Below are 17859 nucleotides of genomic sequence, written 5' to 3' on the forward strand. Positions count from 1 at the left end.
TTACAGATTATGTGTTGGACAGCAAGTATTCTTCTGGGCTTTGCCATCCTGGGCAATGGAAGTAGTGCAATGTCTCGAGACTATGATTTCTGCAAAGGAAAAAATGATGGAAACTTTGCCAGCCCTGAAGGTTGCAAAGGGTACATTTGGTGTAATAGTGGCATGGCGTATTTCAGTGGTTGCGCCGAGGGGTTTTGCTTCAATACCACGCTAAATGCTTGTGAGATGTCGGACAATGTTCAATGCACATCGGGACACACCTGTCCACCTAACACGATGTCCACAAACCAAAAGCAAACCAAATCTCCCATGCCAGCCTCCGAGTGCAAAAAAGTAGTTTGTTACTGGGTACAGTATACATTTGGAGACGGGAAACATAAGCAAGAGGATATCGACCCTCACATGTGTACACATATTGTCTATGCTTTCGCCAAACTGACCGATTACCATAAATTAGCTCCGCTTTTATATAACGACGATACAACAAATGAATACGGTATTGGAAATTACAGAAAAATTACTTCACTGAAAGAGAGAAATCCAAAACTCAAAGTATTGCTTGCTGTTGGAGGTGAAAGCATGGGAGGTGGTCCTTTTACTAGAATGACAATGAGTCAAGACACCAGGAAAGATTTCATCGACTCGAGTATTACTTACCTTCGAGATCGTGACTTTGATGGTCTTAATCTCGATTGGGAATATCCGGGAAGTGGAGGTAATCCTGCAGACAAAGGGCAATTCTCTTGTCTTTTGAAAGAGTTGAAAGAAGCTTTCATACAAGAAGCTTCATCCACCGGTCGTCCAAGGCTTTTGCTAACTGCTAATGTGGCCGCTATTAAAGATATCGTTGTTAAAGCTTACGATATTCAAGTTTTGAATTCTGAATTAGATTTCATTAATTTGATGGCGTATGATTTCCATAACACCTGGGAAAAGAGAACTGGCCATCCCAGTGCTCTTTTTCCCGTCACCTGGGATAACCCTACATTAAATGTGAGATGGGCAGCAGAATACTGGATCGCAAAGGGCGTAAGCCCCGAAAAGCTTATCATTGGTGTCCCCTTCTACGCAAAAGTATTCAAGCTCGTGTCAACATTAAACACTGAACCTGGTGCTACTTCGAAAGGTATACCAATGGTAGGAACTTACACGAAGAAACAGGGATTTTTGTCTTACTATGAAGTATGTGATTTGATATGGAGTGGAGCCATGGAACACTTTGATGAAAAACAGCAGGCGCCTTACATCGTCCATGGAAAATACTGGGCTGGATATGACAACCCGAAAAGCTTGAGAAATAAAGTCAGATATATTCTGGATAAGAATTATGGAGGAGTGATGGTGTGGGATCTGAGTCTCGACGACATGGAGGGAAAATTTTGTGGCGAAGGCCGTTTCCCACTCATGGCAGCCATCAACGATGCTTGTAACCGTGGTGTATAAGAAAATAATGTTGGAAGTTCAGACTTGTTAATCAACCTCAACCAGATTTTAAAATATTTATCATATTTTCCCCAACAATTAGAGATGATTTTCCAATGCTTTCCCCCTTAAAATCATATTTCCAACATCTGCAGCAATCCAAATTCCAAACTTTATTTTCACTGAATTTATGGAGACTTGTCGAGCTAGTGGAGGAAAGGAAAACTATGTAATTCCTCTGGCAAACGTCTCTCTGGCTCCTCGTATTCACATCGAGCTGTTAATAATATATTTTAATTCTTCCATTTTTATTATTTTTCTCCCTTTTGTCACATATCCTGAGTTTCTATTTTCGGTATGCTTTGTGTAATTATTTTTTTTGTTAATTATTGACACAGTTCAGGTTGAAATAAGTCCAAAGCTATGTTAGATTTCATCAAACGGTTTCTTGCTGTAGGAGCAAAATTTATTCAAGTTTTGATTGATATACGTTTTAACACTGTGCGTCCTTTGGTAGCTGAGCTGTGACCTTCATCCGTAGAAAAGGGTAATTTTGACATAGACCGTAATTTACAGTGTGTTTATTTTTTAATCATTGGCACATTTCATGTTGGAATAACACAATAATAGCTGCTACGACATCAATTTTGTTTTCAACATAGTAATTCAAGTTTATTTTTAGAGTTTTCTTCTCATATCTTACTTGTGGTCGTATGTTTGCACAATCGTCCGATTTAAAGTCCCACGTGACCACCATCATTTTAATGGCTTGCGTCTCTCCAATTCGCCCCACATATTTTGCAAATAATGTGACAGAGCAAACGGCTTCTCTTATTTTTCTCTATCATGTCACGCATGTCTCTCACGGGGGTTCTAAACACACTGCTCTTCACATTATCCCCGTAAGAAAAAGTCAATTGGGGTAAGATCAGATGATCTTGGAAGCCAGGAAATTGGACCATCTCTGCCATCTATCGGTTTGGGAACTGTTCGTTTAAAAATTCTCTCACATTCAAATTCCACTGACTGAGAGGGAGCGCCATCCTGTTGTGAAAAGACGTTAAGGTAAAAGATAATCAAATCGAGGGACTCCTTATGATTCTATCATGGCCAGATAGTTTGCTGTTGTCACAATCATGTGGTCAAGAATGAAAGGGCCGACCACTCTTTCCCTGGTCAGTTTACACCAGACATTGACCTTTGGTGAGTTGCGACGACTCGATAACCTCATCTAATCTGGTTTTTGTTTCCTCCAATGTCGAACATTGTGATTGTGTACCCGTTTGTGGACACGTAATAAAAGATTGCTTCTTCAGTGAGTTGTCTGTCAAGGGTCGATAATCATGTCGGGCAAGGCCAAAATAAACTACGAATTATGTCAAAACTGCCCTTTTATACTGATGGCGTCATAACTCAGTTACCAAATGGCGAACAGTGTTAAACCTTATGTCAATCAAAACTTGAATAATTTCTGCACATATAGCAAAAACCGTTTGATGAAATCTTTTGTAGCTCTCGAGTTATTCAAACCTTAATTGTGTCAATAACAAAAAAACAACACCTTATTTTGTTCAACATTCCGACATATTATTATCATATTTTGGACCTCAAACCATATTAAAATAAGAGAAACAATACTGATTGTTATGCCCTGATTTGACCAAAACAATAAATAAATAAAAGAAATACTGATAAATAGAAACCTGTGTTGAGTATAAACTCACCTGTATCTTGTTTATACATGTATTAATAATGATAATTGATAATAATAATATTATGAAGTACAGAATGTACGATCTACGTTTGTAATAAACAAGGGATTCTGTACTTCCTGTTCCTCCCTTACCGGTCAATAAAAATGGCGTCATTATCTAAAATATCCAATCTCACAACCAATCATCTCTTCACCATAAGAATATAACATAACAACCGGATGCTGTTTTAAGAGTTTTTCACATCATTTGATATCATTTTACAAAATAAAACGTAAGCTGTGTCACGTTAGTTATAAGCACATGATCAGACAAATGAAACCCAAATATGGGTGGATCCATTTTAACGTGTACCCTACACAGCTGACGTGCGTCTTGTGGTATAACACACGCTTTCGGATCAGAATGTCCGGGATGTAGTGATTTGTATTTCAAAGCCCTCCTTACTTTCTCAGGATTTTAAATGACTCATACATATTTGCTCACAGCCTCCCCTACATAATGATAATGTATACACAAGCACGCACGACCACACATAGGCTTCTGGGCTTCAACAGTCATTGATGTCACTTCCCTCGTAATGACGCATGGTAACTTAAACTATCGGAACAATAGATATTTCTCCGACGAGCATAAAAGTGTATCCAGAGGAGAAAATCATTATAAATATGATCATGTTTTGACTTTTATACATTCTGATCACATAACATATGAAAAGATCTAGCCAGCATGAAGAATAAAAATAATCCATTTTCTTTGTTTAGAACCAGACTGCTCGCCGTTGCTGGGCGACGTGACATCAGACTAATGAATCCAATTGACTCCTGATTAGAATCATCAATCAAGTGCGGCTATGTGGTCTTATGGTATGTCACCCGCTTTCGGATCGGAAGGTCCTGGGTTCGAGCGCCGCTCGGCGCATAGTTGAATCCTTGGAAAAGGCTCTTTACTCACATTCTCTCACTCATGTGTAAAATGAGTACCTGGCCGTTAAGAGCGATGTCCCTGTCCGAAAAAAATAATAATATCGCCTTACAGGCGTCATATCTTGTCCTAAATGTTAAAAGTTGCTGTTGGACAAGGACCCCTTGTAAAGCGCTTTGAGTACGTTTAGGGGGATATTGCGTTATATAAAAGCTCATTTTTTTTAAAACAAACAATACTGCGCAGCAGAGAAGAAAACATGATCTTATATTTAAATAAACAAATAATCATGAAGATGATGATGGTGGGAATGCTGATCATGACTATTACTATTACGGGGATAATGATGATGATGATGATGATGATGATGATGATGATGATGATGATGATGATGATGATGATGACGACGATTATGATTATGATGATGTGATGACGATAATGATGATGATGATGATGATGATGATGATGACGACGACGATGTTGATATCGATGTTGCTGCTTCCGCTGCAGATGAGGATGGTGATGATTGTCATAAGCTAAATCACGACAGGGTATTTACTGGCCATTGCTATGACAGACAGCAGCCATATGTCAATACTCTTCAACAGTCATAACGTCACTTCCTTCCTAATGACGCATGGTAACTTAGTAACACTGGCTCTAAACTATCGGAACAATGGCGGACGCCGTATGAAATATTTCCCCGGCGAGCATAAAAGCGTATCCAGAGGGTAAAAAAAAACATGAATTTGATCTTGTTTTGACTTTTACACATTCTGATCACAAGACATATAAAAAGTTCTAGCCAGCATGAAGAATAAAAAGTGATGATTTTCTTTGTTTAGAACCAATATGGCCGCCGTTGCCGGGCGGCGTGACATCAGACTACTGAATCCTATTGGATTGACAAGCGATTACTCCCCTTGCGAAGGACACTACGTCACGCCTACATAGTCAGTCTATATAAACAAAGGAAAAAGAGCAAATTAAAAATAAACAATGAACAATTGCATTTCGAGTGGATCATCATCTTTGCTTATTGTAATAGTTTACCTCTCTTTCTATGACAAGATGGCGTCTCAAAATATAACATGAAGATAGAAGAGAGGTGGGGAGAGAAACATGGGTTAGGGGGGGGAGAGAGAGAGAGAGAGAGAGAGAGAGAGAGAGAGGGGGGGGGGATGGAGATATACAAAAAAAAGAGAGGGAGAGAAAAAATAGAAAAAGAGAGAGAGGGGGAGGAGAGAGAAATATGGGTAAGGGAGAGAGAGAGAGAGAGAGAGAGAGAGAGAGAGAGAGAGAGAGAGAGAGAGAGAGAGAGAGAGAGAAAGAAAGACAGATAGACAGACAGGTACAGAGAGACAGAGAAAAAGAGAGAGAGAGAGAGAGAGAGAGAGAGAGAGAGAGAGAGAGAGAGAGAGAGAGAGATAGAGGTACAGAGAGAGAGACAGAGAAGTTATAAATTGATTTTTTATTATTTTTTTTTTATTTCCAATCCCTACCCGACATCTATTCATCCAAGGACACCACTGGCCTTGTGTCACTTTGACATTTGGCGTCACCCCGTCCAGGCGTCATAAAAATTAAAAATGCGAGTGTCAACAAAATTCATGCAAATGCAAATGCGCACAGGTGTCAAAATTTGACACAAAACATGATGGTGATGTTTTCATCGTTCTGCCGCGGAAAATTTCAAAAGAAAATTCCAAAATTCCGCGGATCCGCGGAATATTATCATCGCTGTTCTTTTTACAAAGAGATGAAAAAAGTTGGATAAATTATTGTTGATGTCCAGTCTCAAATATTGTAAAGATCTGACTTTCTGGCAAAGCTAATCTTATTAACAGAAATTAAGGAAGATTCAATACTAAAATGGAGTAAAACAGGCAAGAGAAAGACTGACCTATGCCCTTCACCTTTACGCCCATAATGTGTTGGTTTGTTGGGTTTATTTTCTTTTTTTTTCTTCTCTTTCTTTTTTTTTTTTTTTTTTTTTTTTTTTTTTTTTTTTTTTTTTGTCTTTTAAATAATTCAGGCTTGCAGGGTAACGAGCTTACATGTGCTGTGGTTGTACCATATAGAAGATACGCTGACAAAAAAACACTTTCATCCATCCACCCACATACACACACACATACACACACACACATACACACACATACATACACACACACACACACACATACATACTTACATCTGGCATGTCAGTTTTTTTGTGTATTTTTTTTTTGTTTGTTTGTTGTTTTTGTTTTGTTTTGTTTTTTTTTTTTTTTTTTTTTTTTTTTTTTTGTTTTTTGCTTCGCTTCGGTCGCAAAAAAAAAAAAAAAAATCTCTGATTTGCATTGCGGTCGCAAAATCTGCAGTTTGTTTTGTTGTTTGTTTTTTTTTTCAAATTTTCAAATTTTCGAGATTTTCTAAGTGTACACCATAATAAATGGACAGAATTGTCTAGTATTTTCCAGGCCGAACGTAAAAGATGATTAACTGGGAGTATCTTCTGTCAACTGTGCAGTGTTTCTGGTTTGTTTTTGGAAGGGATTTTTTTCAGCGTAATCAAGGAAAGAATTGCACAGCATTTTTTTTTTCAGTTATATCAATCTGGCATGACGGTTTTTCGAAATCCAAAATTTTGCAACCAAATTCACAAATTTTCTAATTTAAAAAAAAAAAAAAGAAAATAAATTGCTATTGATTATCGTAAAAACTGTCCAAAGGTTCACGAAGGAGAAAAGCGTTGTGGTAGAGAGAGATTAACAACAAAAATTATCACTACAACAAAAAGCCAAGATTTTTTTAATTTCTCCCCAACAAAGCTGTTGCAGATATGCCTATCTCAATCTCAAATTTCAAGGACAATCTATGGAGAAAACTTCACATTCCAGGAACAATACATTCCTGCTAGTGTCCATATCGCAGCTTAAACGATGTCAGAGTCAGACGATTGGCAGACATTGGAAGTGACCACCATCTTGTCACAGCCAAAATCTCTACTAAATTGATGAAAACAAAAATAGCAAAACAGAAGGAGAAACGTTTCAACACAGATAAATTGAAAATCCCAGATATCCAAAACAATTTCAATATCTCAGTAAGAAACAAATTCAGTGCAATACAAGATATTACAAACATGACAATCCAAGATTTCAACCACGTCATGCAGGAAAGTGCCACTGAACACTTAGGACACAATAAATTCAATACAGAGAAATGGATATCAGCAAGGTCATGGGAGCTCATTAACCAAAGAAAATCAATCAAACTAAATCTCTTGAACGCTAAATCACCCCCCCCCCCCCCCCCCCCGACTGAAAGAAAGGCTATCCAGTGGATACTCATTGAAGGATAAAGAAGTGAAAAAATCCACAAGGAAAGACAAAACAGATTTTGCAGAAAATTTAGCAACTGAAGAAGGAAATGCAGCTGTAAGACAAGACACACAAACGCTATACAAAATCACAAAAAAGCTCTCAGGAAACAGAAGTTATGGTCAAGAGAAACCATTAAAATCCCAAGATGGTAGTGTCATCACAGATGAAAAGGAGAAAATTGAAAGATGGAGAGAATATTTCGCAAACCTTCTGAACAGATCAGACCCATCTTCTTACACAGATATCCAGAAGCAGAAATGGACGTAGAGGTTAATCTTGGTCCAATCACTGAGCATGAGGTGAACGAGGCAATACAACCACAAAAAAATGGCAAGGCCCCAGGTATTGACAAAATCAGTGCGGAAATGCTTAAAGCGAACTCGCAAGAAATGTCCAAAATTCTCAGTAAATTGTTCACCAACATTTGGGAAAAGGAAGAAATACCAGAGGATTGGCAGAAAGGCATCATCCATAACATAACCAAGAAAGGAGACCTGGGAAATTGTGCTAACTGGCGTGGAATCACACTCCTGTCCGTAACGAGCAAAATTTTTAATAGAATCCTTCTGAAAAGAATCTCACCTCACATTGAAAACATTCTTAGAAAAGAGCAGGCAGGGTTCAGAAAAGGGAAGTCATGTAGTGACCACATATTTACCCCGAGACAAATCCTGGAGCAAAGCATTGAATGGAACAGCCCCCTCTACACTATTTTTGTCGATTTTGAAAAAGCCTTTGACAGCTTACACAGAGAGTCCCTGTGGAAAATACTCCGCCATTATGGTATGCCGATGAAGATAGTCAACTTAATAAAAGCAATGTACAGCAACTACCAATGCCAAGTGATCTGTGGTAACAATTTAACAGACAGCTTTAATGTAACAACTGGTGTAAAACAAGGCTGCATACTCTCCCCGCTTCTGTTTATCCTGGCTCTAGACTGGCTCATGAAAAATACAATTGATGGTAAGAAGAGAGGCATTCGCTGGACACTGACATCCTTTCTGGAAGATATAGACTACGCAGATGATATCCCGTTAGTTTCCAGTACACACAGAGACGCCTCAGAGAAACTAAACGTACTACACAAGAACGCCTCGAAAATTGGACTGAAAATAAATTTCGATAAGACTGTGTACATAAGGGTGAATCCAAAACATGACAGTGAAATTAGGATAGATGAACATATCATTGAAGAGGTAACAGAGTTCTCCTACCTCGGATCCAAAATAACAGACGACGGAAATGCAGAACACGATATCAAGCACAGAATTCAAAAGGCAAACCAGGCTTCCGGCATGCTGAAAAACTTTTGGAAATCAAAGCAAATAATGAGAAAGACAAAGCTGAAAATATACAAGAGCAATGTTTTAAGTGTACTGCTTTATGGAAGTGAAAGCTGGAAAATGACATCCTCCTTAATACAGAAACTAGAAGCCTTTCAGAACAAGTGTTTAAAAAGAATTTTTAATTTATTTTGGCCTACAAAAATAAGAACAGTGGATCTATTAAAGAAAGCTGACTGTACTAGCATTGAAAGCAAAATAAAAAGAAGAAGATGGCGTTGGCTGGGTCATGTGGCCAGAATGGAAAAAGGGTCACTTCCCAAGACAGCCTTGTACTGGACAGCAGATGGGAAGAGAAAGCGGGGAAGACCCAAAGAAACCTGGCGAAGGACCATGGAGAAAGAATTAAAGGAAGCAGGCCTGTCCTGGAATACAGCCACCGCAAAAGCAGCCGATCGCAAAAAGTGGAGATGTCTGGTGGATGCCCTATGTGCCTCAAGGCCCGAAGAGGATTAAGTAAGTAAGTAAGTGTCCATATCACTATCACATCGTCCCACATTCATCTCCCACTAGTCTGTGTCCACCTCCAAAGGCCCGGGATCACTCCCCAGTGATGTCTGCCTCCCATAGCCTCTGGTCTACTCTCCACTTGGAGTCCATTATCCCGTGGTTCCACGATCACTCCTCAGTGGTGTCCACCTTTCATAGCCTATGGTTCATTTCCCACTGATGTTCACCTCCAATAATCCTGGATTCATTCTCCCACTAGGGTCCACCTCACATAGTTCCAGGTTCACTTCCCATTCCCACTGCAGTCCATATCCTGTGGTTTTTATGATGTCCACCTCCCACAGGTGTCCTTATCCCAAATTTACAAGCTTACTCTTGAGTCCTGGCTTAACTCTCCGCTTGTTTCAACACCGCGTGGTCCCAGGTTTACTCCTCACGAGTGTATATATATCCCCATGTCTGTAAATAGTTGGTGAAAAAATTGTCAGAACTTTTTGAACACGCGAAAATAGACCAACACATGACACATCCCCGATTCATTTATAATACAATAAACAGGTCCATATTTGATCGTACCAAAAAAATAAAAATCCCAATTATTTGAGAGAGTACACACATTTCAGGCCCCGGGTATGAGTTAGTTGTAAAATGAAAGGAAGAGAACAATTCCTATTTTTTTGAAGGATGTGTTCACTCGTGCAGTTGTAAAATGAAAGGAAGAGAACAATTCCTATCTTTTTGAAGGATGTGTTTACTCGTGCTCGACACCAGAAGCTGCGTTATATTCACTCCTGTTAGTGTTAATTTATTAAGCTGATTCTTTCATTTATTTGGATTAATTCTTAAAGAAGAAGAAGAAGAAGAAGAAGAAGAAGAAGAAGAAGAAGAAGAAGAAGAAGAAGAAGAAGAAGAAGAAGAAGAAGAAGAAGAAGAAGAAGGAGGAGGAGGAGGAGGAGGAGGAAGAGGAGGAGGAGATGGCTGTAGTGCGGTGGTGCGGTCGTGTATGGGGGAAAAAGAAATAAAAAAAGAAAACAATCACGGTCGTGAGCAAAACATACTTCCGCTGAGAGCTTTCGAAGAAAAATATTTATTTCCCATTGTTTGGTTTTTTTTTCCGGTTGACCTGAAACAGAAAGCATGGGGAGGAAAATAATCATTAATCAGTCGAAATTATGTGTGTGCCAGTAGCAAAATAGAAACGGCCCGGTCCCAACACACGCTGTGCATGTTAGTTGATTGTTGACTACGCGTTATAGATATTATGCGCTTGGCTAAGAAGCTCATAACATTGCCATCCGGAAGTATAACGGACCAACACACAAAACTGTGTGTATCCATGAACGTTTCTGGTCAGGTTAATACAGTTCAGTGAGCATTACTCATAAACGCGGATGGCAAAAAAAAAACAAAAAAAACAAAGACCTGAGTGACGTCAACTTCGAACTATCTATAGATAGTATGCAGATGACGTCAATCAGGCCTTTGTTATTGTTTTTGCCATCCGCGTTTGTGAGTTGTTCTCACTAAACTGTATTAACCAGACTATAAAAGTTCATGGTTACACAGAGTTTGTGTGTTGGTCCGTTATACTTCCGGATGGCAATGTTGTGAACTCCTTGGCCAAGCGCATTCTATCTATACTGTCACTGTCACCCCTTTCTCGTCTGTGGCAGTGAATACATCCACCTCTAGTGGAGCGTGCAGGTGGAATGATAATAATAATATACCTAGCTGACGACAATTGTTTTGTCTGTTTGACGAAACAAATAAAGTTTCCGGTTTTTTTTTAAGTCGGCGTTTGAAACGGAATAATAATAAAAACTGATTTTTTCGAGACACGAAATAAAACTTTCTCCTTTGTTGGTTATGTTTTTTGACGTTACGAATTTTTATTTTTTTTAATGTCAGCACTTAACAGAATATATCGAGCAAAATCTCAGTTGGAAATCCGAAAATAGTCGGAAGATTTACAGGCCTGAATATCCCATATTTACTCCCTACTGACGTCCACCTATAGTTCGGGTTCACTTCCTGCTGCAATCCACCTCACATTGTTCTGGGTGTCTATCTCAATCTCAAAAAGTGGGCACATTTCCCTCTTGTCCAATCCCTAATTGTTTACATCTTAGTTACAGTCCCCAGTTCACTCCTCACCAGCCCATAGTCCCAGGTTTACTCCCCACTGATGTTCACATACCATAGTCTTGGTTTTGTCTCCACGGGTTATTATATCCCAGTCCAGGGTGCACCCAGGTTCACTTCCCGCTTGTCTACATTTCGTCTTGTCCTATTCCCCATTACTGTCTACACAACCCAGGGTCACAAGGTTTCCTCCCCTCTAAGACTAAGAGATGGGGGAACGAATGAGTTCAAACTGAAATTCAGTATGTAATAGTTTCCAATTTACTACCCCGAGAACCCAATCCTAAATACCTTGGCATTACATTGGACAGACAACAAAATTGTCGCAAACACAATGACGGAACTTAAATAAAATCGCAAAAAGAAAAAGCCTGAAGAGAAAACTCGCAAGTATGGTGAATCGTGGTCTTCGTAAAGTTATGGCCTGATACCGACCAAAAAATGACGTCAAAATGCCAGTCTTTTGCCTCAAAAGAAAACAAATCGTGAGTTGTATTCAATAGTTCAACTAACGACAACTCACTAGGCGGTGCAAAAACCAAATAATGACGTCAAACCGCCAGTCCTTTTGGATTTCAGTATCAGGCTATAACATAAAGATGGCTACGGGTCAATCCACCCCCTTTGCATATATCAAGGGAAATAAATGTGTTAAAATTAAAAACGTTTGGCCCACTGCACTTGGCAATTAATTTATTCAGTTACATCCCCTTTGTTTCCGGTTTCTTGTGTTGCACGCACGTTGTTTGCATCCGATCGATTGATTGTTATTGTTACTTTCTCGTCAAGATCACCATCCTCAAGGTAAGTAGACCCTTTGTACTTTTTCAAACTTTATATTTTGTTTAATTGTTGGTTAAAATGAGTTCTAGTGGCATAGGTCTTTAGATACGGATGTTAGCTTATTATTATTCAGACACGAGGAAACAGCAAGATACTGGAAAAAGAACGTTTTAAAACAAATGAAAGAAGGAATTTTTTTTTCATCTAGAATTGTAAATAACTGGAATAAACTGCAAGAAACCACAGTATCAGCAAAAAATTTGAATAAATTCAAAGCAGAGTTGGAGATAAGCAACACCCTAGGAAACAAGTTCAATTATAAAAATTGGTCCAATCATTAATAGATGAGGAGGAGCGAAGGAGACTACACCAAGTCTAAAAGCTATGCAGAGGTATCCAGGTATTATTAGTTTTAGCACGAGTCAGCAGTGTTCAAGTTCAAGCTCCCGTTTACATTGGCAGTGGCAGTTCATAGTTCCTTTGACTTTGGGCTCAATCCACCAGCCAAGGGGGTGTATTTTCCCGCCCCCTAGTTGTTATTTTAGTTCTAATAAATAATGCTTTTCCATATATTTAATTGAATTATGCCACTGTTTCAAGTCAATATGAAGTCTGCTTTTCTTGATATTGATGCTTTTGAACTTTGGGGTCATCATCCATAACATACTCAGCTGAACACGATGTATCATTCCTTTTACAGAATGGGGAGAAACTGTGTTAAAAAGAGAGAGCCTTTTAACAAGGAGGATATGAAGAATGCCATACAGGCAGTGAAATCAGGAGAAAGGGGGTACAAGAAAGCTGCCTCTACTTTTAACGTCAAAAGGGAAACATTGAGAGACCAAGTCAAAGGTAAGTGTTATATAATACGTAATCCATTTCAATGTTTGCGAAGCAATGCAAGTTGTTATTGAAGTTGATCAACAAGTTATCTGAACCAAAAATTGAGTGTATTCGTTATTTTTCTTTGAAAAAAGAAAAACAGGTTGCATTTCAAATTAAATGTGTTGTACGTTTTAGATGTCTGATGGATCTGTGAAAGCAAAATGTGAATTTGATATTCTTGAAGGTATGTAAAGAACATCTAAGTCAACAAGTTTTATAAAATTCCCATTTTTTCCCGATATCTCCAAATCCCCTAACCACAGATATGTTTCAATGGGCCCTGGGCGAAAGACCTACTTGACAAGTGAAGAAGATGAATTAGTCGAGTGCCTTAAAATAATGGCGAGATGGGGATTTGCCTTTACGAACCAAGAGGTTCCGTACTTGGTCGGGGAGTATGCTGCGTCCAAGCCCAAGAATCCATTCAAGAATGGCATGCCAACTGAGGATTGGCTCTCATGATTCTTCAAGAGACACCCTATCCTCACCTCTCGACTGCCGGAACAAATGAAGACAGCTCGAGCTAAGTCTACAGCAAATGCAACCATTGTGGAGGAATGGTGTGTTTTGGTTTAATCCACACTTGAGGAAAACAACCTGATGAATAGCCCTCATCGAATACTTATGTTGATGAAACCGGGATGCCCCTGGACCCTAAGCAACTCGGGGTTAACCGTGAAAAAAATATTTCACATCTATTTCGTGTCATTGGTGGTTTTGGCTGCGACTCCATTACTGTAAATGGATGTGCAAGTGCTAATGGTGTAATCCCCCCCCCCCCCCCCCCCCCCCCCCCCGCACTATGTCATGTATGCCGCGAAGAACTTATGGTCTGAATGGATAAAGAATGGACCAGAAAATTGCAGATACACAACAAACGAGAAAGGATGGATGGATAAATGGATAGCATTTGGTTTTTGATTGGACTGGTTTCAAAAGCTTTTTATCCCTTCGATTCCTGCTGAAAGGCCAGTTGTTTTGATATTTGACGGTCATAAGTCCCACGTCAGTGTCCTTAGGACACTGTCTTATTAATGATAATGTCTGCTGTAAGAAACAATGTGATTTTACTAAAACTATGAAAAACTGTTGGAACCTAAGTTTTGATTTTGTTTTAGGAATGACTGATATAAATCGAATAGTTTTCAATTTAAATCAAGTTGGTGCAAAATTACTTTCTTACTTTTAATTTCAATATTGTTTTTATGACAAATGTTCAGGGGGGTGGATTTACCACGAATAAATGTTGATGAAATTTTTGTGGTAATACTGTTTTTCCTCGTGAGTTATGTATTGTATAAAAACCAAAATGTTTTTTGTGTTGAATTACAAGGTTATGTAGAGACCAAGTTATGGCGTAAACATCATTCACGAGGCCCCAGTTAGCTTGGGATTGAGAGTGAGAGTAAGTTTTGTGAAGTAGGGGGTGGATTTACCCTGGTTCACCCTACCACCTGGGGAGCCTCACCACAGGTACTGAGAATGTCTGCTTTGGCACTGTGCTACAGCGTGGGAGAATACTGTGCCCATGTTTAGATGAGGAGCCCACATGTAAACCGCATTGACATCTGATTAAGAGAATCAATAAGAATAATAATAACAGGATGTCTCAAGTCAACTACAACTCAGTGGCTCCCAACACTGAGCGGCATTGCACCACCAAGTCTTAGACGACGAGACGCCAATCAAAGGATGCATGCAAGATTGATGAAGCCACAGATAATGCTCCTATAAAAATAATCATAAAGGGAGCACCTTCAACAACATGACTCAAATTCAAATCGAGAAGACCTTCCACCTAACAAAAATGGTAGACCAGTGTGGAGAACTGGAGAGAAATGTGGAACAGGACAGGGAAACACCATAAGGATGAAACATCATAAAAGATCCCACTAAAGCTAAAAGAATGCCTGCATTCCACAATGGCAGCCAGGAAATACTGGGTTTCTCAAATCCCTCTTCACAGGACATGGCAGAACTACAGCAAATATGTCTGTCATCTGCATTTTTTGCCAAATTGGGACCTAAAATTTGCCAAAAGTTGCTAAAAAAAACCCCCCAAAATTTGCAAAAAAGACAAAAATTTGCCAAAAAATTTGCCGAGAACTTAGCGTTGCAGTAAAAATTAACACGCGATACAGAAAAAAAATACATATATAAAAGACAATTTATTACATTTAAGGAGGCTACATTTATTAATTTATGCAATAGCGTTGTTACAAAGATTTTAAAGGATCATTATCCGTAGAGAGTAGCTTCCCTTGGTTTGGGCCCAGGCAAAGCTGCAACATTTCTCAAATTTCGCACTTTTTTTTTCGTTATTTTGTTTTCGCTTCTTTTTTTTTCCCCCAAATTTGCCATGATTTGCCAATTTTGGGAAATTTGCCAAAATTTGCGGATCGCCCTGATATTTGCGGCTGCAAATTGCCATTTGCGGCCGCAAAAAATGCAGATGACAGATATGTGCAGATGGAAACTTGGGAACAGTGATGCCATGCCGGAAATGTCAGGCAGTTCCAGAGATCAGTGAACACATCGTCCTCCACTGTCCAGTAACTTGACTTGATTGAAGGTGGCTATGAAACAGTCCTAAGGGCTGAAGATGACTTTCGAAGCTGGGTTGACGAAATGAATTTGGAGGTGTAGCCATACGCTACTACGACTGTCTACAGCCCAGGGTCACAAGGTTTCCTCCCCGCTTATACTTATAGATGGGGGAAAGAATTCTGCAATTAAGTAATAGTTTTCCAATCTCTAGCTGATCTCGAGGAGGACATAGACGTAGTCACATTAGACACAGATCAAGGAAGTCTACTTAACTTGTCATGAGGTATTGGGTGTATTGTAAAGAATCGGAACATAAAGAATGGGTAAGTCCAATCACCATGGAGTTGATTAAAGAGGAGAACAAGTGAATGCAAGTCGAACAAGGGCTTCAAGACTGGATGCACAAAAGTGGTATCGAGCCACAGCTAAGGAAGCCAAAAATCTGTGAAGAAAGACAAGAAGGTATTCAAGAAAGACTTGCAGAGAAGGCAGAAGCAGCAGCAACAGGACACATGAAGATTCTTTGTCAAACTACCAAGACACTTGCTGGAAAATATATGGGGAAACCAGAGGTGCCAGTTAAAGATAAAGATAGGAAAAAATTAGGATGGTCAAAAAAATGAGTTACTGTTACACGTTTGTGTTGAGAATATTGGCTATTAAGTTTAAATGCTGGCTAACTTTGCGGCGTTTGTGTGCGTTGAACCCGTGACCTCAAGAAGTCGGGGGAGAGTGGCTCTAGATAAACTACAGCGTCGTGATAGTTTATATGGTACAGTCATGATCTCAGTGGCATGGCCAAGCAGAGTTGTCGTACTAGTAAGGTCACAGGTCCGCCTAGTTTTTATTCTGTTTTCTACAGGCACTTTCCTACTCACTTCATTTCTTGTTATTATCAACATAAGTGCCTGCGCCACTCACTTTTCTGAATTAAAAACATTCACCCCAAGACAAAAGGGAATTGGATGCAAATAGGAAACAGATGTAGGTCCCAAGAGCACACTATCAGTGTACTTAGCTTGAGATCACTTTTAAGTCTCATCTAGACATCAGCACAGGATCCCAGTAAGAGGAACACACTCAAATGTTTACAAGACAAACTCAAAACAAGAACATAACGATAAGTACATAACAGAGAGATGATTTACAAGGAAATTAATATCACCTCCCAAAACAAACAATGTAAAATTGACTGTTTCCCCTCCCCTCTCAGCCAAGGACCCGACCCTGGCATAGGCCATGACAAAACAAAGTAATCCCATTCCAAGACAATGACAGAAAGCAACTCAGAAATCAAATACAGGGGGTTTGTAACACATGTAGGTTATATCAGCGGCAGTAAAAAGGAAGAAAATGGGATAGTAAAAAGTTCTAGAATTATAATTAAAGCACCCAAGAAAAAGTAAGACACAGGGGAACTGGGAACAAATAGGGATCAGACGTAGATTCCGAGAGCATACCACCAATGTACTTAGTTTGAGATCATCTATAAGTCTCATGCGGACAGAAACACAAAATCCAGCAAAGAGGGACATACTCAAATGCTTACATTATACATTCAATACAACAAATATAATAAACATAACAGAGAGATGATTTACAAGGAAAAAAATATCAACTCCCAAAACAATAACTATGTATTTGACTGTTTCCCTCCCAGCCAGGAGAAAACCAAGTAATCTCATTCCAAGACAAAGACAGAAAGCATGTTGGAAAACAGATATAAGGGGATAGAAGACACAGTATGTACCTCCCTGCCCACTATGGGAGGTCAGGAACTCCACCCAGAGATACAGGGGGATAATAGAAGACAAGCGACCTCGACCTCCTGCCCACCGTGGGACCCCACCCAGCACAAGTTCAAAGGAGCAAGGCCAAATTTCAAGAGTATGGTTACCGATAATGAACAAAACAGTGGCCTACTTTCCAAAGAGCTAAAACGGGACACCCTAACACACAATACCGCCATGACCCAGAATAGCAGAATACTCGGACAATTATAATATAATCTAAATTTAGAGCCTTTCTGTTCCTTGTTCTAATTTGCTATTCAAAAAAGCATAATCCTGGGACATGCAAGGGTCATTTTCATACATGATATAAATATAAAGTCCATTTTTTTTTCTTCAAAGTTTTCTCTGATTGCCAAATCCAGACAGTCCCGATTTTATCAGAACAGTTGGCAGCTATGCACTGCTAGCGACGCTACTCAACTGTTGTGTGATCTATGCTGTGATATCTCCAGGTTTAGCATTAAAAAGAAAGAACTAAGACCACTGA

General features: G+C 39.3%; 1 pseudogene; it reads left to right on the plus strand.

Annotated features, from left to right (window-relative positions):
- The first annotated feature begins 393 nt into the window (after positions 1 to 393).
- On the plus strand, positions 394 to 2621 carry LOC144956617 (chitotriosidase-1 pseudogene; annotated as a pseudogene).
- The last annotated feature ends 15238 nt before the right edge of the window (positions 2622 to 17859 follow it).

The sequence above is a fragment of the Berghia stephanieae genome, chromosome 11, assembly GCF_034508935.2.
Source record: "Berghia stephanieae isolate SIO BIC M18660-M18661 chromosome 11, UCSD_Bste_1.3, whole genome shotgun sequence".
NCBI classification, from domain to species: Eukaryota; Metazoa; Mollusca; class Gastropoda; order Nudibranchia; family Aeolidiidae; genus Berghia; species Berghia stephanieae.